The following is a 22,275-nucleotide window of genomic DNA, read 5'->3' as shown; positions in this document are numbered from 1 at the left end:
ACACAAGTTTGCATTCACACCAAAAGTGCACAAGCGTTCCCCTTTCTCTGCATCCTTGCCAAAACCTGTCGTTTCTTGTGTTGTTGATTTTCACCATTTGACAGGTGTGAGGTGGTATCTCACTGTAGTTTTCATTTGCATTTCCTTGATGATGAGTGATGTTGAACATCTTTTCATGTGTCTGTTGGTCATCTGTATGTCTTCTTGGGAAAAATGTCTATTCGTGCCTTCTGCCCATATTTTAATTGGATTATTTGTTTTTTGGGTGTTGGGTTTTATAAGTTCTTTATATATTTTGGATACCAACCCTTTATCAGATATGTCATTTGCAAATATCTCCTCCTCTTCCATAGGTTGCCCTTTAGTTTTGTTGATTGTTCCCTTCACTGTGCAGGAGCTTTTTATTTTGATGAAGTCACAATAGTTTATTTTTGCTTTTGTTTCCCTTGCCTCAGGAGACATAACTAGAACAAGGTGGCTACAGCCAATGTCAAATAGGTTACTTCCTGTGTTCTTCTCTAGGGTTTTATGGTTTATGGCCTCACATTTAGTTCTTTAATCCATTTGGAATTTATTTTTGTGTTTGGTATAAGAAAGTGGTATAGTTTCATTCTTTTGCATGTAGCTGTACAATTTTCCTGACACCATTTGTTGAAGAGAGCATCTTTTTCCCATTGGATATTCTTTCCTGCTTTGTTGAAGACTAATTGGCCATATAGCTGTGGGTTCATTTCTGGGTTTTCTATTCTGTTTCATTGATTTCTCTCTTTTTGTGCCAGTACCATACTCTTGTGATCGCTACTGCTTTGTAATGTAACGTGAAGTCTGCAATTATGATGCCTCCAGCTTTGCTTTGCTTTTTTAAGGTTCCTTTGGCTTTTTAGGGGCTTTTGTGGTTCCATATAAGTTTTAGGATTATTTGTTCCAGCTTTGTGAAAAATTCTATTGGTATTTTGATAGGGATTGCATTAAATGTGTAGATTGTTTTGGGTAGTATTTTTTTTTTTAATTTTTTTTTCAATGTTTTTTATTTATTTTTGGGACAGAGAGAGACAGAGCATGAATGGGGGAGGGGCAGAGAGAGCGGGAGACACAGAATCGGAAACAGGCTCCAGGCTCTGAGCCATCAGCCCAGAGCCCGACGCGGGGCTCGAACTCACGGACCGCGAGATCGTGACCTGGCTGAAGTCGGACGCTTAACCGACTGCGCCACCCAGGCGCCCCTGTTTTGGGTAGTATTTTAACAGTATTTGTTCTTTCAATCCATGAGCATTAAATGTCTTTCCAATTCTTTGTGTCATCTACAGTTTCTTTCATCAGTACTTTATAGTTTTCAGAGTGCAGGTCTTTTACCTCTTTGGTTAGGTTTATTCCTAGGTATCTTAATGCTTTTGGTGCAATTGTAAATGGGATTGTTTCCTTAATTTCTGTTTCTGCTGCTTCATTATTGGTGTATAGAAGTGCAACAGATTTCTGTTCATTGATTTTGTATCCTGCAACTTTATGGAATTTGCTCATTAGTTCTAGTAGTTTTTTGGTGGTCTCTTGGGTTTTCTATATAGAGTATCTTGTCATCTTTTTTTTTTTTTCAACGTTTATTTATTTTTGGGACAGAGAGAGACAGAGCATGAACGGGGAGGGGCAGAGAGAGAGGGAGACACAGAATCGGAAACAGGCTCCAGGCTCTGAGCCATCAGCCCAGAGCCTGACGCGGGGCTCGAACTCACGGACCGCGAGATTGTGACCTGGCTGAAGTCGGACGCTTAACCGACTGCGCCACCCAGGCGCCCCTCTTGTCATCTTTAAATAGTGAAAGTTTGACTTCTTCCTTACTGATTTGGATATATTTTATATCTCTTTGTTTTCTGATTGCTGAGGCCAGGGCTTCCAGTACTATGTTAAGTAATAGGGGGAGAGTGGACATCCTTGTCTTGTTCCTGACCTTATAGAAAAAGCTCTTAGTTTTTCCCCATTGAGGATGATATTAGCTGTGGGCTTTTCATATATAGCTCTTATTATGTTGAGGTGTGTTCCCTCTAAGCCTACTTTCTTGAGGGATTTTATCATGAATGCATGTTGTACTTTGTCAAATGCTTTTTCTGCATCTATTGAGAGGATCATGTGGTTCTTATACTTTCTTCTAGGTCCCTAATTCTTTCCTCTATTTCTTCCAGCCTGCTTTTTATAGCATCAAACCTGTTTCCAATCTCATTTATTGTATTCTTCATCTCTGTGGTAAAGGTCTCTTTTTAACTCTTTTATCTCTGTAGTAAAGGTCTCATCGATATCCTCTATTTCTCAAGCCCAGTGAGTATCCTTATGATTGTTGCTTTAAATTCTCCATCAGGTATGTTACTTATATCTCTTTTGCTTAGATCTTTGGCCATAACCTTATCTTGTTCTTTCATTTGTGATAAATTCCTCTGTCTTGGCATTTTTTCTAAGTTTCTGCCTTCTTCTCTGTGTTAGAAAAGCCAGTTATATATCCTGCTCCTGAAAATAATGGCCTTAAGAGAAAAGAAGTTCTGTAGTGTGCAGAGCATGATTCTTTAGGGAGTGTCTCCAGTGTGTGCTGCATGCACTATGCTGTGGTGTTTTGGCTGTTGTGTCCTTCAAGCCAGTCATCTGCAGGTTCTCCCTGCCTGCTGTGAGTAGTTTTTGGCCCCTGGCCTGAATGTCGTGAGTTTTAAGTAGGTGTGCTTTGGTTTGCTCGTGAAATGAGACTTAGCACCAACTCCACCAGATCTGAGGCCCTGAAGAATTCTCTGGTCAGGTGACATGGTGTGGGTAGGGATTTGTGCTTGCCTTCTGGGGAAGTGGCCCACCATGCTGGGCCTGAGGCAAGCTTGACTGAGAAGGGCAATCCTGCCAGAGCATAGTGGGTGGGGCTTGGTGTAAGCAAGTTAGGCAGCCAGCGGCAGGGCTGCACTGCTTCCTCCAGGTGGCTCTGTGTTTATGGCTGGGGGGTTGGGGCAGGAAATGGCACCAGCCAGCTCCCTCTTCCTGGAGAGGTGTCTCTATGAATGCTGCCCCCCAGGGTCATGCTCCAAGAAGAGCAAATAATTTCCCTTCTTTGTGTCCCAGGCATTTTGCAGATTACTGTTTCCACACTGTCTGCCTCCAGGTTGTTTGCCTGCCTTCTCTCCAGGAGCAGTGCAGTGCCCTCCAGGTTCTATTCCAGGAAGCCCACTGACCTTTAAAACTCTAGGCTTTAGGCCCTGGTTGCAAGAACTCAAAAAATGCAGCCCCTCTCATTTTCCAAGCCAGTGGCGTTGTCCTTGTGCCTTCACTGTGTGCTCCTCTCTCTCTTGCGCTTCTCCCCAACCACAACTCCCTCCCCTCTGCAGCACCTGCAATCTGTTTCTCCCCTAAACCATGTTTCTGCACTTCCTACCTTCTTTGATGTCACTTCTTGTTTCTTTTTAGTTGTGGAGTTTGTTCTGTCAGTCTTCAGGTCGATTTCTGGGGTATTTATGATGATTTGATAGTTATCTAGTTGTGTTCATGCTGATGAGGGAGTGTGGGGCAAGCTGAGGGAAAAGTACAGGCTAACAGCAGCACCCCACCCCCCCCCACCCCGGGTGGGATACTGAGATATGTGTGATATTCCTCGGATGCTCTTGGCTACCTAAGAACAGAGGAAAGGGGTGTAACTGCTTGCCATGGTGATGTGGGAAACTAAGGCAAATGAAAAATTAAATTCCCTTACTGCCTACGGCCCATTGACAAGTCCTTGAAAACAGGCAGAGTGACCTCCCTCTAGGAGCTCAGCTGCCTCGATGATGACACTTTGCTAGGGGCAAAAGGGAATCTTGGCTTAACATTATCCCAGCCTCCAGGATCCTGTAAGTCTACTTTAACATATAAAAATTCCTTTGGAAACTTCCTTTATCTCAACTCCCCCAAGATATATGCTGGCAATCATACTCCAAGCTTATGACCCCTGATATACATCTGAAGGGTCTCATGACTGAGGTTTTACTAAATGGTAATAAATGGTGTTTTCCTAAAAGCACCTAGCCTCTCAAGGTCCTAGAAAACTTGCTTCCAAAATTCCTTAGAGACTTACTCTATCCCTGACCCCCTCCCAACCTGAAGGGTTCAAACCCCAGTGCTGCTCTTTCTGCCCATAGGTCCTGTCCCCGTGCTTTAATAAAATCACCTTTTTGCACCAAGGACATCTTCAAGAATTCTTTCTTGGCTCTCGGCTCTGGACCACACCACCATTACCCCCTGCACCTCATCAATGTGATGATACGAGCCTTGGGTCCTTCTCCTACTCTGCTGCAATCTTCAAAATGCACCCCCCCCCCATTCTTGATATTTACCTATTTATTTATTCATTTATTTATCTTTGACATTCTTTACTCATCATCCATCTTGAACAATGGCTCTTGGTGGCCACTAGATGGAAGCCTAACAACACTCACATTTTCAAGTGCCTTTTTGGAAAATCACTTGATTTGTTCAAACTAGGTTTGTGGTATGAACAAAAGCTGTCACTGGCTTTTAAAATCTGAATTCTCATCTCTATTAATTGCTTAATTTCCCAGTGTGAGTGATTTATTGATGTTGCTGTCAGTCACTGGAATCATCGAAGCCATAAGTCAGTTTAGGCATGGTACAGATTTGGAGACCCAAGATGGACTGAGACTAGAATCTTACCATTCACCTTTTCCATGTCACCTTACCATTCACTCCTGAAACTCTGTTGTACTCTCTTTTCCCTTATGGCAGTTTATATTATTTACTCACGATTATTTCTTCCTTCCCTGCCCGCATACTTTCCTAACTCATAATTTTGAGTGTCTCATGTCATTTGTTTGGGTAATGCTATGTAAGAAGACATAAGGTTTGCCAAATTTGACCAAAAAATGTAAATGTGTTTACATGTTTGGACTTGGCCTCTTATGTTTCTTGAATCCACCACTTGAAGAGCATATCCTGGGCATCTTGAAGAATGAGGAGACGTGTAGAGTGGACATGAACCCAACACAACCAAAGTCAATCCACAGCCAGGCCTAGCAAGTACCAGCTGAGTCCTTCAAAAATAATTCTGTAGACCTGTGTGAATGACCTTTCAAAGTTGTTTGTTAGATAGCTTTCCCTGCAGCAAAATTGCCTAAGACAACTCCCCAAAATGTAAGAGTTTCATACCTAGTTCTTTTACTAATGTAGTCCTCCTGCACGGAATGATAGTAGCCAAAATTTGATTACTCTCAGCTGTAAACATATAATGGCTGTTAGTCATTTTCAGGTTCCAATTCACTTCAGTAAATGCTTTAATAAAACTTCGTCAGAGAGCAAAAGTTTAACTTTATGTAGTTTCCGTGACCCAATTACCATGAAAACACTAAGCTTCAAGTAGCACCATAACCTTCTATGATACTTGCAAAGAAAAAAATACCTCCTTAAGTTCAAGTTATTTGGCTTTAGTTCCTTACAGGTTGTGTCAAGTTAGTGTCTTTTATAAAGTAGCACGTGGTAGACAGAATAATAACCTCCCAAAGATGTCTACACCCCAATCCCTGGAATTTGTGAGTATGTCAGTTTACATGACAAAAAGGATTTTGCGTATATGATTAAATTAAGAGCTTTGATATAGGGAGATTGTATTAATTATACGGGTGGGCCAAATATTATCACTTGAGTCCTTAAAAAGGGAGAAATTTTCCCAGTTATGGTCAGATGAAGATACAATTATGAAAGAAGAATAGTCACATAGATGAAGCATTGATGACTTTGAAGATTGAAGAAGAAGCCTGGAGGCCAAGGAATTTGGGCAGCCTCTAGAAGTTAGAAAAGGCAAAGAAATAGATTTTACCCAGAGGCCTCCAGAAGGTGTTAAGCCCTGCCTACACCTTGATTTTAACCAGTGAGACCTGTGTCAGACTTCTGACCTATAGAACTAAAACAGATATTTGTGCTTTAAAAAAAAAAAAATGTTTATTTATTTATTTTGAGAGAGAGAGAGAGAGAGAGAGAGAGAGAGAACAAGTGTGGGAGGGGCAGAGAGGGAAAGAGAATATCCCAAGTATGCTCTGTGCTCTGAACACAGAGCCTGATGCAGGGTTCAATCCCATGACCGTAAGTTCATGACCTAGGCCAAAATCAAGAGTTGGTCACTTAACCAACTGAGCCACCCAGGCACCCCTGTTTTTTGGTTTTTGGTTTTCGGGTTTTTTTTAATGTTTATTTATTTTTGACAGAGAGAGAGACAGAGCATGAGCAGGGGAGGGGCAGAGAGAGAGGGAGACACAGAATCCGAAGCAGGCTCCAGGCTCTGAGCTGTCAGCAGAGAGCCCGACGTGGGGCTCGAACTCACAGACCGTGAGATCATGACCTGAGCTGAAGTCAGAAGCTCAACCGACTGAGCCACCCAGGCGCCCCTGTTTTTTGTTTTTAAAAATAATTATTTTATTTTAGAGGGAGCACAAACAAGCAGGGGAGAAGGGCAGAAGGTGACAGAACCTTAAGCAGGCTCCATACTCAGCGTGACGCCCAACATGGGCTTGATTCCATGACCCTGGGATCATGACTTGAGCCAAAATCAAGAGTCAGACGCTCAACCACCTGACCCACCCAGGCGCCTCTGTGTTACATTAGTTTCAGGTGTACAACATATTGATTCAATAATTCTATACTCACTGCTCACCATGTAAGTGTAATTACCCATCTGTTACCATAAAACATTATTACAGTGTTAATGACTATGTTCCCTATGGTGCACTTTGCATCTCTATGACTTCTTTATTTTATAACTGGATGTTTCTACCTATTAATTGCGTTTATCTATTTCACCCATCCTCCCACTCATCTCCCCTCTGGCAACCACCAATCTGTTCTCTGTATTTCAGAGTTGGTTTGTGTTATTTTTAGATTCCACATATAAGTGAAATTACATGGTATATGTTTTTCTCTTATTTCACTTAGCATAATACCCTCTTGTCCATCCATGTTGTCACAAATGACAAGCTCTCTTTATTCTTTTTTATGGCTGTGCAGTATTCTATTATGTATATATACCACTTCTTTTTATGCATCTTCTTTATCCATTCATCTGTCAGTGGAACTGCACTTGCTTCCATGTCTTGGCCATTGTAAATAATGCTGCAATAGACATAGAAGTACATATATCTTTTTGAATTAGTGTTTTTGTTTTCTTTGTGGAATCACTGGGTCATGTGGTTAGAAATTTGCATTGTTTTTAAGCTACGAAGTTTGTGTTAATTTATTACAGAAGCACTAAATAACCAATACATACAGCAGTCTTTCTCTCAAAGGGATAGTTTTTAAAGTACTAAGAGCTTCTTAAAAGGCACTGATCTTCGAATCTCTTTATTGTAGAAAATGGGTAGATGAAATAAAATTTTGCTGTATTGAAGATTTTTATGTGGGTTTTTTTTCCTATTAAGCATTTTCTAAAGGTAAAAAACACATTAGAAACATTTAGAGTTGTCTTTTATGGTATCTGTCTCAGGATATGAAGTCCAATTCTGCAAATAGCAGTGGATCCTTATTTTTCACAGATTCTATCATTTGTGAATTTAACTGTTCAGTAAAATTTATTTATAACCTTAAATACTTTTGACACTTTTATAGGATTCACAGATGCAGAGTGGCAAAAAATTTGATGTGCTCAAGTTCACATGCCCACTCTGCCTTCTTCTTTTCTGGATTAATAAAATGAATTTATTATGAAACCAATCAATGGGAATAATAAGTCTCTTCTAACTAATACAAAGCAGTGTAAGCAGAGGTTACATTTGTCAGTTGCATTCCTGAATATCCACTACAGAATTCCATTTATCTATCTATCCATTTTTGAGTATAGTTGACATACAATGTTCCATTAGTTTCAGGTGTACAATTTAGTAATTTGACAAGTCTATACATTATGCTATTATGTTCACCCCAAGTATAGCTACCATCTGTCCTGTTACATCACTATTAGAGTATCATTGAGTATATTTCTCATGCTCTGCTTTTTATTCCCTTGACTTATTCATTCCATAACTAGTGGCCTGTATCTCCCTCTCCCCTGACTTATTTTGCCCAAACCACACCCCTCTCTTCTTTGGCAACCATCAGTTTGTTCTCTGTATTTATAGTTGTGATTCTGCTTTTAGTTTGCTTATTCATTTTTTTAAGATTCCATTTATGAATAGAATCATATGGCATTTTTAATTTTCTGAGGAATCTCCATACTGTTTTACAAGTGGCTGTACAAATTTACACTCCTGTCAACAGTGCACAAGTGTTCCTTTTTCTCCACATCCTCACCACTTGTTTCTTGTCTTCTTGATTTTAGCTTAACAGGCATGAGGTGATATAACTTTGTAGTTTTGACTTGTACATCCTTGGCGATTAGTAATGTTGAGCATCTTTTCGTGTATCTGTTGGCAATCTGTGTCTTCTTTGGAAAAATGTCTATTCAGGTACTCTGCTCATTTATTAATGAGATTGGGGTTTTTTGTTGTTGAGTTGTATAAGTTCTTTATATACTTCAATTATTAACCCCTTATCAGAAATACCATTTGCAATTATCTTCTCCCATTCAGTATGTTGTCTTTTTGTTTTGTAGGTTGTTTCCTTTGCTGTGAAAAAGCTTTTTCTTTTGGTGTAGTCCCAATAGTTTGATTTTGTTTCTGTTTCTAGAAAAATGTTTTGTATCTAGAAAAATGTCGCTATGGCTGATGTCAAAGGAATTACTACCTATGTTCCCTTCTAGGATTTCTATGGTTTTAGGTCTTTAATCCATTTTGAATTTATTTTCATGTATGGTCTTCAAAAGTAGCCCAGTTTCATTCTTTTACATGTAGCTGTCCAGTTTTCCCAGCGCCATTTATTGAAGAGACTGTCTTTTCACCATTGTATATTCTTGCCTCCTTCATCATAGATTAATTGACCATATATATGTGGGTTTATTTGGGGGTTTTCCTTTAATCTTTGTGTCTATTTTTGTGACAGTACTATTCTGTTTTGATTACTACTGCTTTGTTGTATATCTTGAAATCTGGGATTGTGATACCTCTAGCTTTGTTCTTTCTCAGGATTGCTTTGGTTATTCAGGGTCTTTTGTGGCTCCATACAAATTGTAGTATGTTTCTAGTTTGGCAAAAAAAAAATGCTGTTGTATTTTGATAGGAATTGCATTGCATCTATAGATTGCTTTGGGTAATATAGACATTTTGACAATATTGATTTTCTCAATCCATGAGTATGGAATAGCTTTCCATTTGTTTGTGTCATCTTCAATTTCTTTTATCAGTGTTTCATAGTTTCCAGAGTACAGGTCTTTCACCTCTTTGGCTAAGTTTTTTCCTAGGTATTTTATTCTTTTTGGTGCAACTGTAAATGATGTTGTTTTCTAAGTTTCTCTTTATGAGACTTCATTTTTAGTAAATAGAATCACTACCAATTTATGGGTATTAATTTTGTATCCTACCACTTTACTGAATTCATTTATTACTTCTAGTAGTTTTTTGGTGGAATTGTTAGGATTGTCTATGTACAGTATCATGTTACCTGTGAATAGTGATGGCTTAACTTCTTTACCAATACAGATGCCTCGTATTTGTATTTATTTTCTAATTGCTGTGGATAGGATTTCTAGTAATAGGTTAAATAAAAATGGAATCAGTGGACATCCTTGTCTTGTTCCTGACCTTAGAGGGAAAGTTCTCAGTTTTTCACCATTGGGGATGATGTTAGCTATGGGTTTTTCATGGATGGACTTTATTATGTTGAGGTATATTCCCTCTAACCCCATTTTTTTAGAGTTTTTATCATAAATCATTGATGAATCTTATCAGATGCTTTTTCTGCACCTATTAAGATGATCATATGATTTTTATCCTTTGTTTTATTGAAGTGGTATATGATGTTGATTGATTTGCAAATATTGAACCACCCTTGTATCCCAGGAATAAATCCCACTTTATCATGGTGAATGATCTTTTTAATGTAATGTTATATGCAGTTTGCTAATATTTTGTTGAATAACTTTGCATCTATGTTCATCAAGGATATTGGCCTGTAGTTTTCTTATTTTGTGGTGGCTTTGTCTGGTTTTGGTATCAGGATAATGCTGGCCTTGTAGAATGTACTTGGAAGCTTTCCTCATTCTTCTATTTTTTGGAGGATAGCTTGAATAGGATAGGTATTAACTCATCTTTAATTTTTTAAGTCTTTATTTTAATTCTAATTGGTTAACATACAGTATTATATTAATTTCAGGTGTACAATATAGTGATCCCACAATCCCATATGTCACCTGGTGCTCATTACCACAAGTGTACTCCTTAACCCCTATTACCTATTTAACCCATCCCCACCCACCCACTTCCCATCTGCTAACCGTTAAGTTCTCTCGTTTTTTAAATGTTTATTTATTTTGAGAGAGAGAGGACAAGCAGGGGAGGGGCAGACAGAGAGGAAGAGAGAGGATCCCAAGCAGATGCTGTCAGCACATGGAGCCCGATGTGGGGTTTGATCCCACTACTACAAGATCATGACCTGAGCTGAAATCAAGGGTCGGATGCTTAACTGACTAAACCACCCAGGTGCTCCCATCAATTTGTTCTCTATAATTAAGAGTCTGTTTCTTGATTTGTGTCTCTTTCTTTTTTACCCTTTGTTCATTTGTTTTGTTTCTTAAATTCCACATATGAGTAAGATAATATGGTACTTGTCTTTCTCTGATGTATTTCACTTAGCATTACAGTCTAGCTCCATCTATGTCATTGCAAATGGCAAGATCTCATTCTTTTTTTAAGCTGAACTGTATTCCTTCGTGTGTGTGTGTGTGTGTGTGTGTGTGTGTGTGTGTGTGTGTGTACACACAACACATCTGGCTAGAGGATTATCAATTTTATTGATTTTTTTCAAAGAACCACCCTCTGGTATCACTGATCTCTTCTATTTTAGTTTTGATATCATTTGTTTTTGCTCTAATACTTACTATGTTCTTTCTTCTGGTTTGGGGCTTTGTTTGTTTTTCTTTTTCTGGCTTCTTTAGGTATAAGGTTAGGTTGTTTATTTGACATTTTTCTTGTTTCTTGAGGTAGACCTGTATTGCTATGAACTTCCTTCTTAGAACCACTTTTGCTATATCCCAAAGATTTTGGACCATTGTATTTTCATTTTCATTTGTTTCCATGTACTTGTTGATTTCTTCTTTGATTTCTTGAATGAATGATCCATTCATTCTTGAGTAGTATGTTATTTAATCTCCATGTATTTGTGCTCTTTTCAGATTTTTTCTTGTGGTTGATTTCTAGTTTCATACAATTATGGTCAGAAAGAATGCATGGTATGACTTTGGTCTTTTTGAACTTGTTGTGACTTGTTTTGTGACCTAATATGTGGTCTGTTCTGGAGAATGTTCCATGTGCACTTGAAAAGAATGTGTATTCTGCTGTTTTAGGTGGAATGTTCTGAATATGTATGTTAAATCCATCTGGTCCAGTGTGTCATTTAAAGCCACTATTTCCTTGTTGATTTTCTGTTTGGATGATATGTCCATCAAGGTAAGTGGAGTATAAAGTCCCCTACTGTTACTGTGTTACTACTGATTATTTCTTTTATGTTTGTTATTAACTGATTTATGTATTAGGGTACTCCCATGTTGGGTGCATAAATATTTACAATCATATCCTTTTGTTGAAATGTTCCCTTTATTATTATGTAATGTTCATCTTTGTCTTTTGTTACAATCTTTGTTTTTAAAGTGTATTTTTTCTGGTATAAGTATTACTACCTTGGCTTTCTTCTGACATCCATTTGCATGATAAATATTTCTCACTTTCAATCTCCAGGTGTCTTTGGTCTTAAATGAGTCTCCTGTAGGCAGCATATACAAGGGTCTTGGTTTTTCTCCTGTCACCCTGTGTCTTTTGATTGGAACATTTAGACCATTTACATTCTAAGTAATTATTGAGGGGCACCTGTGTGGCTCAATTGGTTGAGCATCCGACTTCAGCTCAGGTCATGATTTCACAGTTTGTGAATTCAAGCCCCACATGTGGGCTAACAGCTCAGAGCCTGGAGCCTGCTTCGGATTCTGTCTCCCTCTCTCTCTGCTCCTCCATTCATGCTCTGTTTGTCTCTCAAAAATAAATAAACATCAAAAAAATTAAACAGCAATTACTGGTATATATGTATTTATTGCCATTTCATTCTTATTTTGTGGTTGTTTCTTTAGATTTTCTCTGATTCTTTCTTGTCTTCCTCTATTTCATGGCTTTATTTTTATTTTTTTTCAATATATGAAATTTATTGTCAAATTGGTTTCCATACAATACCCAGTGCTCATCCCAAAAGGTGCCCTCCTCAATACCCATCACCCATCCTCCCCTCCCTCCCACCCCTCATGGCTTTATTTAGTGATAACTTGGGTTCTTTTCTCTTTATTCTTTGCACATTTATGACTGGTTTTTGATTTGTGGCTGCTATTAGGTTTATATATAATATCTTCTGCATATAGCAGTGTGTATTAAGTTGATGGTTGCTTAACTTTAAACCCATTCTTGACTCCTTTACCCCACCCTCGTCTTAGGTATACGGTGTCATATTTTACATCCTTTTATTTTATGGATCCCTTGACTGATTTTTTTCAGAAATATTTATTTTTACTGCTTTTGTGGTTTTTTACTTATCATACTCTCATTTGTGATCTTCCTTTCCACTCAAAGAGTCCCCCCTAATATGTCTTTAGGGCTGGCTTAGTGGTCATGAACTCCTTTCGTTTTCGTTTGCCTTGGAAACTTTTTATCTGTCCTCCTCTTCTGAATGGTAGCCTTGCTGGATAGAGAATTCTTGGCTGAAGATTTTACGTTTCAGCACTTTGAATATATCATGCCACTCCCTTCTGGCTTGCCAAGTTTCTGCTGAAAACTCTGCTGATAATCTTATCATTTTCCCCTTGTAGGCAACATTTTTCTTTCTTAGTGCTTTGAGATTCTCTTTTTATGTTAATCTCTGACATTTTATGTGCCATGGTGAGGACCTCCTCATGGTCATCTTGTTTGGAACTCTTGTGCTTCTTTTACTTGAATGTCTATTTCCTTCCCCGGGTTAGGGAAGTTTTAAAGCTATTACTTCTTCAGATAAGTTTTGTACACCATTCTCTTTATTCTTCTTCTGGTACCCCTACAATGGGATTGTTTGTTTGCTTAATATTGTCCAAGAGATCTCTTAATCCTCATTTTTAAAAATTCTTTTCTCTTTTTGCTGTTCAGCTTGTAGGCTTTCCATTACCTTATCTGCTTCTAGAGTGCTGATCCATTCTTCTGCATCCTTTAATCTACTTTTGATTCCCTGTAGTGTGTTTTTTTTCTTTCAGTTGTTATGGCATTCAACTTTTATTGGTTCTTTTTAATATTTTCTCTTTATTGAAGGTCTGAGTTCTTCCATTCTTTTTCCAGCTTGGTGAGTATCTTTACGATCATTACTTTAAATTCTTTGTCAGGGATATTGCTTATCTTTGTTTCGTTTAGTTTTTTTCTGAGTTTTCTTTTTGTTCTTTTTTTGCAGCATATTCCTCTGTCTCTCTGTTTTGCTTGATTTTCTGGGTTTTATTTCTATGGGTTATGTGGAACAGCTACTTCTCCTAAAGTTGAGGGAGTGGTCTTGTATATGGTGTCCCCCATGCAGACTGTGTGTGATTGGCGACTTTTGCTGGCTAGCTGGAGCTTTGGCTGTGTATGCTAATTACTCTTTTAAACCTTGTCTTTTTACAGAGAGAATAAGGAAAAATAATAATAAAAGAAAAAAGAAAATAATAAAAGATGAGGAAGGAGAATGAGGACAAAACAAAATAAAAATGAAAAAAATAAAAGCAAAATTAGACAAATTTTTAAAAGTAAAAGAAATAAAAGTAAAAGCTAAAACATACACACACGCGCGCACACACACACACACACACACACACACTCACAGCTTGTTTTATATGCCCTAACATCACAGGGCAGCTGGTGTGGGCTTGTGGATCCTGGGTTCACTGAGGTCACAAGCTCACTGTGAGCCAGACCCTGCTCTGGTCTGAGCTTTTGAGGAGGAGGAGGAGCGAACATTCCTTCCCTTCTTCAGCCCTTTTAAACCATGGCTTTTTTTTTCTGTGTCCCAGCATGTCTAGGGCAGGTGTGGGCTTGTAAACCCTGGGCTCACTGAAGTAGCAAGGTCATTGAGACAACTGGCTCAGCCCTTTATGGCGTCCAGACTCTGCTCCCGTCTAGGCTGGGAGGGAAGGTGGGGTGGGAATGTAAACTGTGTGGTTCTCCAATCCCTCTGACCTGGAGAGCTTTCCCATAGCTCCTCTGCCACTTGGCAGAGTTGTAGAATTGTCTATTTTATATGCTAGTTGTCCCTTTAAACTGAAGGTTTTTTCTGTACCCAAGGACAAAGGGATCTGTTCCTTGTCCCTCAGTACTATTCCCATTGCTATTCACAGTGTTTTGGGGGTGGGGGTTCCCTTTGTTACCATTTCTTCATCTTTCTTATTATTCTCTTGCCATTCTCTCTGTCTTTGGTTATTCAGTATCTTTTCAGTCAGCCCTCACTTCTTCTTCAGGAGGAATTTTGTTAATAGGTGTAATTTGGTGTGTTCTGTGGAGAAGGTGAGTTTCAGGGTCTTCCTACATTGCCATCTTGAACCAGAACCCCCACTCTGCCTTCTTGATTCAGTTTTCATACTGAAAACAAGTGTTCTTTTCATGGTCTATTTTGCACCAATTTTTTGTCTTGTTTGTGGGTTTTTTGGTGATTTAGCTGGTTAAAGTGGCCCCCAAATGTAGTGCTGAAGGACTATCTAGTGTTCCTAAGTGCAAGAAGGCTGTGATGTGCCTTATAGAGAATACATGCGTTATATAAGCTTCATCAGGAATTAGTTACAGTGCTATTAACTGTGAGTACAATGTTAGTGAATCAATGGCATATGTTAAAATAAGTTATGTTTAAACAGTAATACACAGAAAACAAGGTTTTGTATTGTCTCCTTGACAAAAAATATTGTGGCCAAAGAGACTTGCAGCAATTTAACCTTGTATATCCTCTAGGAGCGATGGCTTAATGTCCACTAATTTAGTGTTTACAGAGACTTTGTAGAATATAACTACTGCAAAGGACAAGAAATCAACTGTATTTAGCTGAATAACCTTCATTCGCTCAGTGTCTTCATTTCTGAGTAGTAAACTTGGGATTATAGTTTTGTTTCAGGTTTTTTTCTTCCTCTTGGGTCTAATTTTTCCTCACTTTTTACTGAAGTAAAACATACATACAGAAAGGTACACAAACATATGTGCAGGGGCGCATGAGTGGCTGAGTCGGGTAAGCATCCGACTTCGGCTCAGATCATGATCTCACGGTTCGTGAGTTCGAGCCCTGTGTTGGGCTCTGTGCTGACAGCTCAGAGCCTGAAGCCTGCTTCGGATTCTGTCTCCTTCTCTCTCTGCCCCTCTTCCTCTCATATTCATTCATCATTCATTCATTCATTCACTCATCCTCTCTCTCAAAAATAAATAAACATTAAAAAAACAAAAGTGCAAAGCTCAGTACGTATTTCACAAAATAGATATACTCGTGCAACCATTAAGCAGATCTCAAACTGGAACATTTCCAACACCCCAGAAGCCCATGTCTTATTTCACTTCCCACTCACCTGGGGATGGGTAAGGTGGGCGTGCCCATGAGCTCAGCAGGCCTCTCCATCATTTCATGACATCTGTGTCCTCCCCATGAGCCCGGGGTGGGCAGCAGGAAGGCTCAGCATAGCTGGTGGCCTAGGATGGGTGCAATGAGTAATCATATTGCAGGTCCCCTTCCCGGGAAACAGACTCTGAGATGGCGAATTCTCACCAGAACTTTATTAGGAAGTGATTTTTCAATCAAGCTTATGTGGGGAGTGAAAGAAACAGCATTGGACAGAGGGAGGAGGTGGGCCGCAGTGCAGTCACAGTACAGACCTTCGCTGCCCCTGCAGAGTACTTCGAAGCTGAGATGGTTCGGCAGAGTTGCCCCAAATTGCCCCGGTGAACTGGACCTTAGTACGTTCACGTAAAACATCACTGGATGTGCACTGACATAAAGAAAGCATGACCTGAAGAAAAAGAGCTTTCTCTGGTCTAGGGAGATTAACTCCTAGAGAGGGCTGGCCGCTGAGGGTGGTCAGCCCGCAGCCTGGCAGCTCTGAGGAGTAAGCGTTTTAGTCTCAAAGGCAAATGTGAGTGGCTCAGCAGAATGCCCACTACAAAGCTTTCTCCTAAAAGCATAGACTAGTTTATCATGTTTTCGAACATCACGTAAATGGAATTATACAGTTTCCTTTTTTGTGTGTCTGGCTTCATTCACTCATGGCACGTTTGTGGAATTCATCCATGTTGTAGTACGTAGCAATAGTTTTTTTGTTCTCATTGATTATGAAGATGCGACAAGTTAGTTTCTTGGAGGGGGATAGATTTCACATCTTTATTCCTTTAAAACCTCTTTATTTTTCTTTATAGAATTTTTTAAAACATTTGTAAAGTTTTGAAATAAAAAGGATATATATGCTTACGCTGTACAACATGATGTTTTGACATACATATACATAGTGAAATGATTATTACAGTCAAGCTAATGAACATATCCATCTCCTCACAGTTCCTTTGTGTTTGTGCGTGTGTGTGCGTGCGCCTGTGCGTGTGCGTGCACGTGTATGTGTGCGTGTGTCTGTGTGTGTGTGGTGGGAGCACCTAATATCTACTCTCTGTCAGAACATTTTCAGCATGTAAAAGAATATTTTTAACTATAGTCCCCCATGCTGTGCATTAGATTCTAGACTTATTCATCCTACATAAGTGCAACTTTGTAACTTTTGACCAACGTCTCCCCGTGTGCCCCACCTCCCCACCCCTGGCAACCACAGTTCTACTCTCTGCTTCTATGTATTTGACTTTTTGAGATTCCACACGTAAGTGACATCATGCATTATTTTTCTTTCTGTGTCTGAATTATTTCACTTAATATATGTCCCCCAGATTCATCCATGTTGATGCAAATAGCAGGATCTCCTTTTTAAAGCTGTGTGAATATATATTTTCACACTCCATAATTTCTTTATCCACTCATATACCAATGAACATTTATTGATCTATCATGCTATTATTGATATTTGGATTGTTTCCAATTGGGGAATGTTAAGAATAACATTGTATATAACTTTTGATGAAGCTATTCATACATTTTTGTTGGGTATATACTTAGGGTTAGAATTGCTAGGTCATAGGATACAGCTTCAGGACATGTTACCAGTTCTTCAAGTGGTACTGTCAGTTTACACCCCCACAAGTAGCATAAAACTATTTTATTTGCTCCAAATCTTTTCCAGTATTTGATATTATCAATCTGTTCTTGTTAACATGCTAGTCTTTCTTAGGAATGCTGTTGCTGCAAGTGTCCTAAATAAATCCAACATAAGCACAAAGGAGAAGTTGGTGGAAAGGCACTGAGGTATCTCCTATAAGCCTTGGGGATCACCAAATCTAGGAATCACCACCAGAATCTTCTCTTCCTATTGCAACTTTCGTCTATGTTTCTCTATGCCTAGAAGCCTAATTTTCTGTACTAGGTTCTTCCACGTGGTGGGGAGCATGCTTTCCAATATCTTGTAGGCTCAAGCTTTCACCCCCAAAGAAAAAGCTCTCTAATTTGAACAGTCCTTTCCGTTCATTTTTAGGGTACTCAAAAATAACCACTGTATCTTCCAATCTGATTTTGAAACCAATTATTAGACATAGAACTCAGATGACTAAAGCATAAACTTTACATTTGTGGCTAACTACATTTCTAATACTTTATAGTATCCCAAATTAGACAAATTTATGGTGGCAGCAACTATGTTTATCAAACCCCATTTCCTTTTTCTTTTGGCCACATAACTGGACTTTATGGCCTAGCTTCCCATATAATAATGTTGAGCCTTGTTCTGAGTTTTGGCTAATGGAATATGGGGGGAAATGGCATGTGCCATCATCAGGTGTAGTTTAATAACAAGCCCTCTGCACAATCCTTTGGCTTAATCGACAAGAGGAAAAGATCTGAGATTGTGACATATACACCGTATGGAAGGAGCCTGTGTCTTTGAATGACATGTGGACAGTATTTCCCCATCACCTTGACCACCAAACTGCACTGGACTTTGATAAGAACAAAAAATGTGCTTGACAAGCCAGAGAGATTTGGATTGTTTTTTACATTTTTGTATTCTCACTAATGCTCACAGTTCTGTGAGGTGGGAATTGTTTCTTTATGATTTTCCAGCGTGAGGAAACTGAAACCTAGATTATAAATTACTTGCCCAAGATGACATGGAAGCTGGATTAGAACCAGATCTGAGTTTCAACTGTACCCTTAGTGACCCGAGCCACCTCTTTCATAAATGGGGTATAAACAGGGCACTGGGCCATAGACTTCTGTGAGGCCTCTCCCAGCATAAGTAATGTGAGAACAGACAGGTACAGACACAGGCAGGGAAAAGCTGCTGTGATTCCATAGAGTAGCGCAGGAACACCACACGCCCCCTGCCCCAGCTTTCTTGGGACTGTCCTAACCTTCAGCAAGGCAGGTCTCTCCTATTCAGCCACATAGAATAGTCTCTCTTTGCTTAGTTTCTACTAGAAAATGAGTGTAAGTTTTTTTTTTTTTTTTTTAATTTTTTTTTTTTCAACGTTTATTTATTTTTGGGACAGAGAGAGACAGAGCATGAACGGGGGAGGGGCAGAGAGAGAGGGAGACACAGAATCGGAAACAGGCTCCAGGCTCCGAGCCATCAGCCCAGAGCCCGACGCGGGGCTCGAACTCACGGACCGCGAGATCGTGACCTGGCTGAAGTCGGACGCTTAACCGACTGCGCCACCCAGGCGCCCCAAGTGTAAGTTTTTAAAACTCATGAAGGGCTCTAGTTTGAGAATGAAGGATACTTTTCCTCAGAGGGGCTGCCAAGCCTTTGGCCATGGGTAGGATGAGGGAAGTTTAGGTTATGTGGGCTCTTCTCTCATGTGCTGGCTAGAACATCACCCTTTTGTGTTACTCTTGATTTCAGTACTCTGCTCATGTTTGATAGGTGGCCATTTCTGTGTATGGAGTGGCTTTCCACCCTTCATTTGGGAAGATTGATATTTTATTGTCAGGGTAGAGAAGAGATTTGGATTGCCTTTCCTTGTAGAACTAAAACTAGTTTTCTAGAAAGTTGTTTAGCCCCCTGTTCCCAACCTGTTGTTCCTTGGTCAGTTGAGCTAATAACCATTGCTATTTGTGAATCTTTGTGAATGCTTCTTTTCTTTTCTTTTCTTTTCTTCTTTTTTTTTTTTTTTTTTTTTTTTGAGAGCACACGCGAGCGAGTGGGGGAGGGGCAGAGAGAAAGGGAGAGAGAAAATACCAAGCAGTCTCCATGCCCAACATGGAGCCCGATGTGGGGCTCAATCCCATGAAACATGAGATCATGACCTGAGCCAAAATCAAGAGTCAGATGCTTAACTGACAGAGCCACCCACACGCCCCTGTATATGCTTATTTTCAACAAGAATGTAATTTTGTGAGGTCTCGACAATATTTTCTTCCCTCTTCCCCCTGTAAACTGTTTAGTGCGCGTAATAGGTCTCAAATAATTGCCTAGTGCATATACCTACCACTTGGATTACCTAAACCCACACTTGAAATATGGCTCACAAGTGCCCACTGTCCGTTTTTAGTCTAGGAGTGAGGGAGGCATGGGGGTGAAATGGCAAAAAAATTTTATGGCCTGCTCTCAGCATTTACTAGCTCCCATTACACTCAAGCTCAATTCTTGCAGAAATGAGCTCAAGAAGCAGTGGAGATCATCACTGGTCCTTAATACTCTCCTGACAGTTATTTTGTGATTGAGCACATGCAGTTCAAGTATCCCATACTGCAGTTGTACTTTCTATTCTGGAAGGACTTCAGATTATTCTTCGGTTACATTTGGCCAGAGATGGTAGCTTTCTTGTGGAGAGTTCTAGATTAGCAATGGCTCCAGTGACCTCCTACTGCTTATCAAATGATCAGTTTCACCCAAAGAGGAGTGTGGAAGAAGCACTACAGGAGAATGGTGAATAGCAAAAATCTTGGTGGTAGGGGCTGCCCTGCATAAAGGTGCCACATCTTATTTTACACCCTCGAAGGCAGAGATTGGTTTCAAAAATGGCTCAAAGAATAGGATTATCTTCTAAAGAAATAAGTATGCAATATGATTTTTTCCTTTATGATTTTTTAAGAAAAATATTTCTACTTTCTTATAACATGCATTTGTCAAGCTATATAGGACAGTTGTCCTAACCTTTGGGTTGTAGTCCTTGGTAGAGCTTTGTCTGAGGACATATAATGGCTCACAAGGGACTGCTATTTTCATTAATACGTAAATACTCTTGTAATTAAGAAAATACAAATCTATTTTAAAATTTGTTGCTGGCAACTGCCCATATACCCAGGCGTACCCTGAGGTCATCTGAAGATAGTTCTTTATGCTCTCTGCCTTAGAGATTTCTCTGTCCCCAGGAATGAGCTCAGTTCATGTATGGCAGATCAGAAGGGCTGGGGAGTATTTAATGCCCATAGGAACTACCCTCATACAAGGAAGAACTGTAGTTGGTACATAAATACTCCAGGTTCTTTGTCATGGGAGGGATAATTCTTAGGTGCATAGTTCATAGTCTCTCTGAGACTCCTCATTAGGATTGAGTCCCAGTTGCCTACAGCAGCAATGTGCTCATGAACTCACTGTATTAGACTTTTTCCCTTCCCCGCCTTACTTCTTTATTCTCCTATTGTTTCTTGGTGTTACCTCAAAAACAAACTATGTGGAATCAAATCTTTGTTTCAAGGGTGTACTTGAGGGAACCCTAAAACAAAACATTATTCTTTACTAGGAAATTTTCCTTATTATGGGCCTTCTTATGACAACCATTACTCTTTATTCTGTGTGTGTGGGCAGGGGTAGTGGATATGAATCTTGTTTTAGTTTAAGAAGGAATCCCTAGGGGTGTCTGGGTGGCTCAGGCAGTTAAGCATCTGACTTTAGCTCAGGTCATGATTTCGCAGTTTGTGAATTGGAGCCCCGAGTCGGGCTCTGTGCTAACAGCTCGGAGCCTGGAGCCTGTTTCAGGTTCTGTGTCTCCCTCTCTCTCTCTGCCCCTCCCCTGCTCATGCTCTGTCTCTCCTGGTCTCTCAAAAATAAATGTTAAAAAAAATTTTTTTAAAGGAGTCCTTAAACACAGTAAAATTAGGAGTATGGACTCAGAGAAAAGTGACTCTTTTGTCCTCATGAGTATTCTTACACCTAAAACTCTTTTGGACATGAAGTTTAGCAATGTATGGATATCTCTGCTACTAATACTGAGTAAACCTTGCTCCCTCTCTTCCTCTTCCTCATTAATTGGCTATGCCTTTTTTAACAGCCCTCTAACAGACAGCCCTCTAATATACATGAGTGCTAGCCAATTAAATTCTCTTTCAGAAAGAGAAATACATATAACCACCTATACCATAAATGCCATGAAGGCAAGGTCACCATTGTTTCAACAACACCCAGAGCAGGGCATGACACACAGTAGCAGCTCAATAAATACTAGATTTTTAACAAATGAATTATTTAACAAATGGACAAACCAACTGACTAATGAATGAAATCATATGCTCTGGACTTGGTGTTGGTCGGGGCAAAGCAACATCTCTCTCAAAATGTAAACTTCCACATGTCCTGGCACCCAACAGAAATCCACACTGATTTATTTTTCTTCTTCTCCCTGTGTCCCCAGATGGCTGCATCACCCATGACAGGTAGGTGAAGGTGGTTATAGCACGTGGGGATGTTTCTGGGGCAGAGAAAGCACCCACCTGGGGCTGCAGCCGCACGCAGAGTGAGTCTGTGCACACTGATTTTTTTTTCCGCATACATTTCCTTGTTTAGTTTTGATCACAGACCAAGTAGACTGTTAGCAGTGCTGGAAACACCTTCAGCGACAGCAGTTTGTATAATTGAATGGCTGGAGAACTTTACTGAGTAGGTTTTCTAAGTAAGAACGCTTCAAAGATAGACCCTAACATGAGTGCAGGATCGAAGCTCATGAAACCTGAATGTGTATAGAGAAAATTAACTAGGCTTCTTTGTTTTTCAAATTATGGAGTGAAGAGTCACCCTTGGAAGCTTAGAAAAGATAGTTTCGTTCAGATTAAAGACAGCAATGCATACTTTACATAGTAGACAGGAAATGTGAAGGACAT

The 22,275-nt window shown here is 39.6% G+C and overlaps 1 non-coding gene across 1 annotated transcript; it reads right to left on the bottom strand.

The window, feature by feature from the left end:
- Positions 1–21,795: 21,795 nt before the first annotated feature.
- LOC123595558 lies at positions 21,796–21,921 on the bottom strand. The gene has a single exon (XR_006711246.1). It is a non-coding gene; the product is annotated as a small nucleolar RNA SNORA77 (small nucleolar RNA).
- Positions 21,922–22,275: the final 354 nt, after the last annotated feature.

Source organism: Leopardus geoffroyi, chromosome X (genome assembly GCF_018350155.1).
Source record: "Leopardus geoffroyi isolate Oge1 chromosome X, O.geoffroyi_Oge1_pat1.0, whole genome shotgun sequence".
In the NCBI taxonomy this organism is placed as follows: domain Eukaryota; kingdom Metazoa; phylum Chordata; class Mammalia; order Carnivora; family Felidae; genus Leopardus; species Leopardus geoffroyi.
Note: the sequence above shows the minus strand (reverse complement) of the source record. Positions and strands in the feature narration are given on the sequence as shown.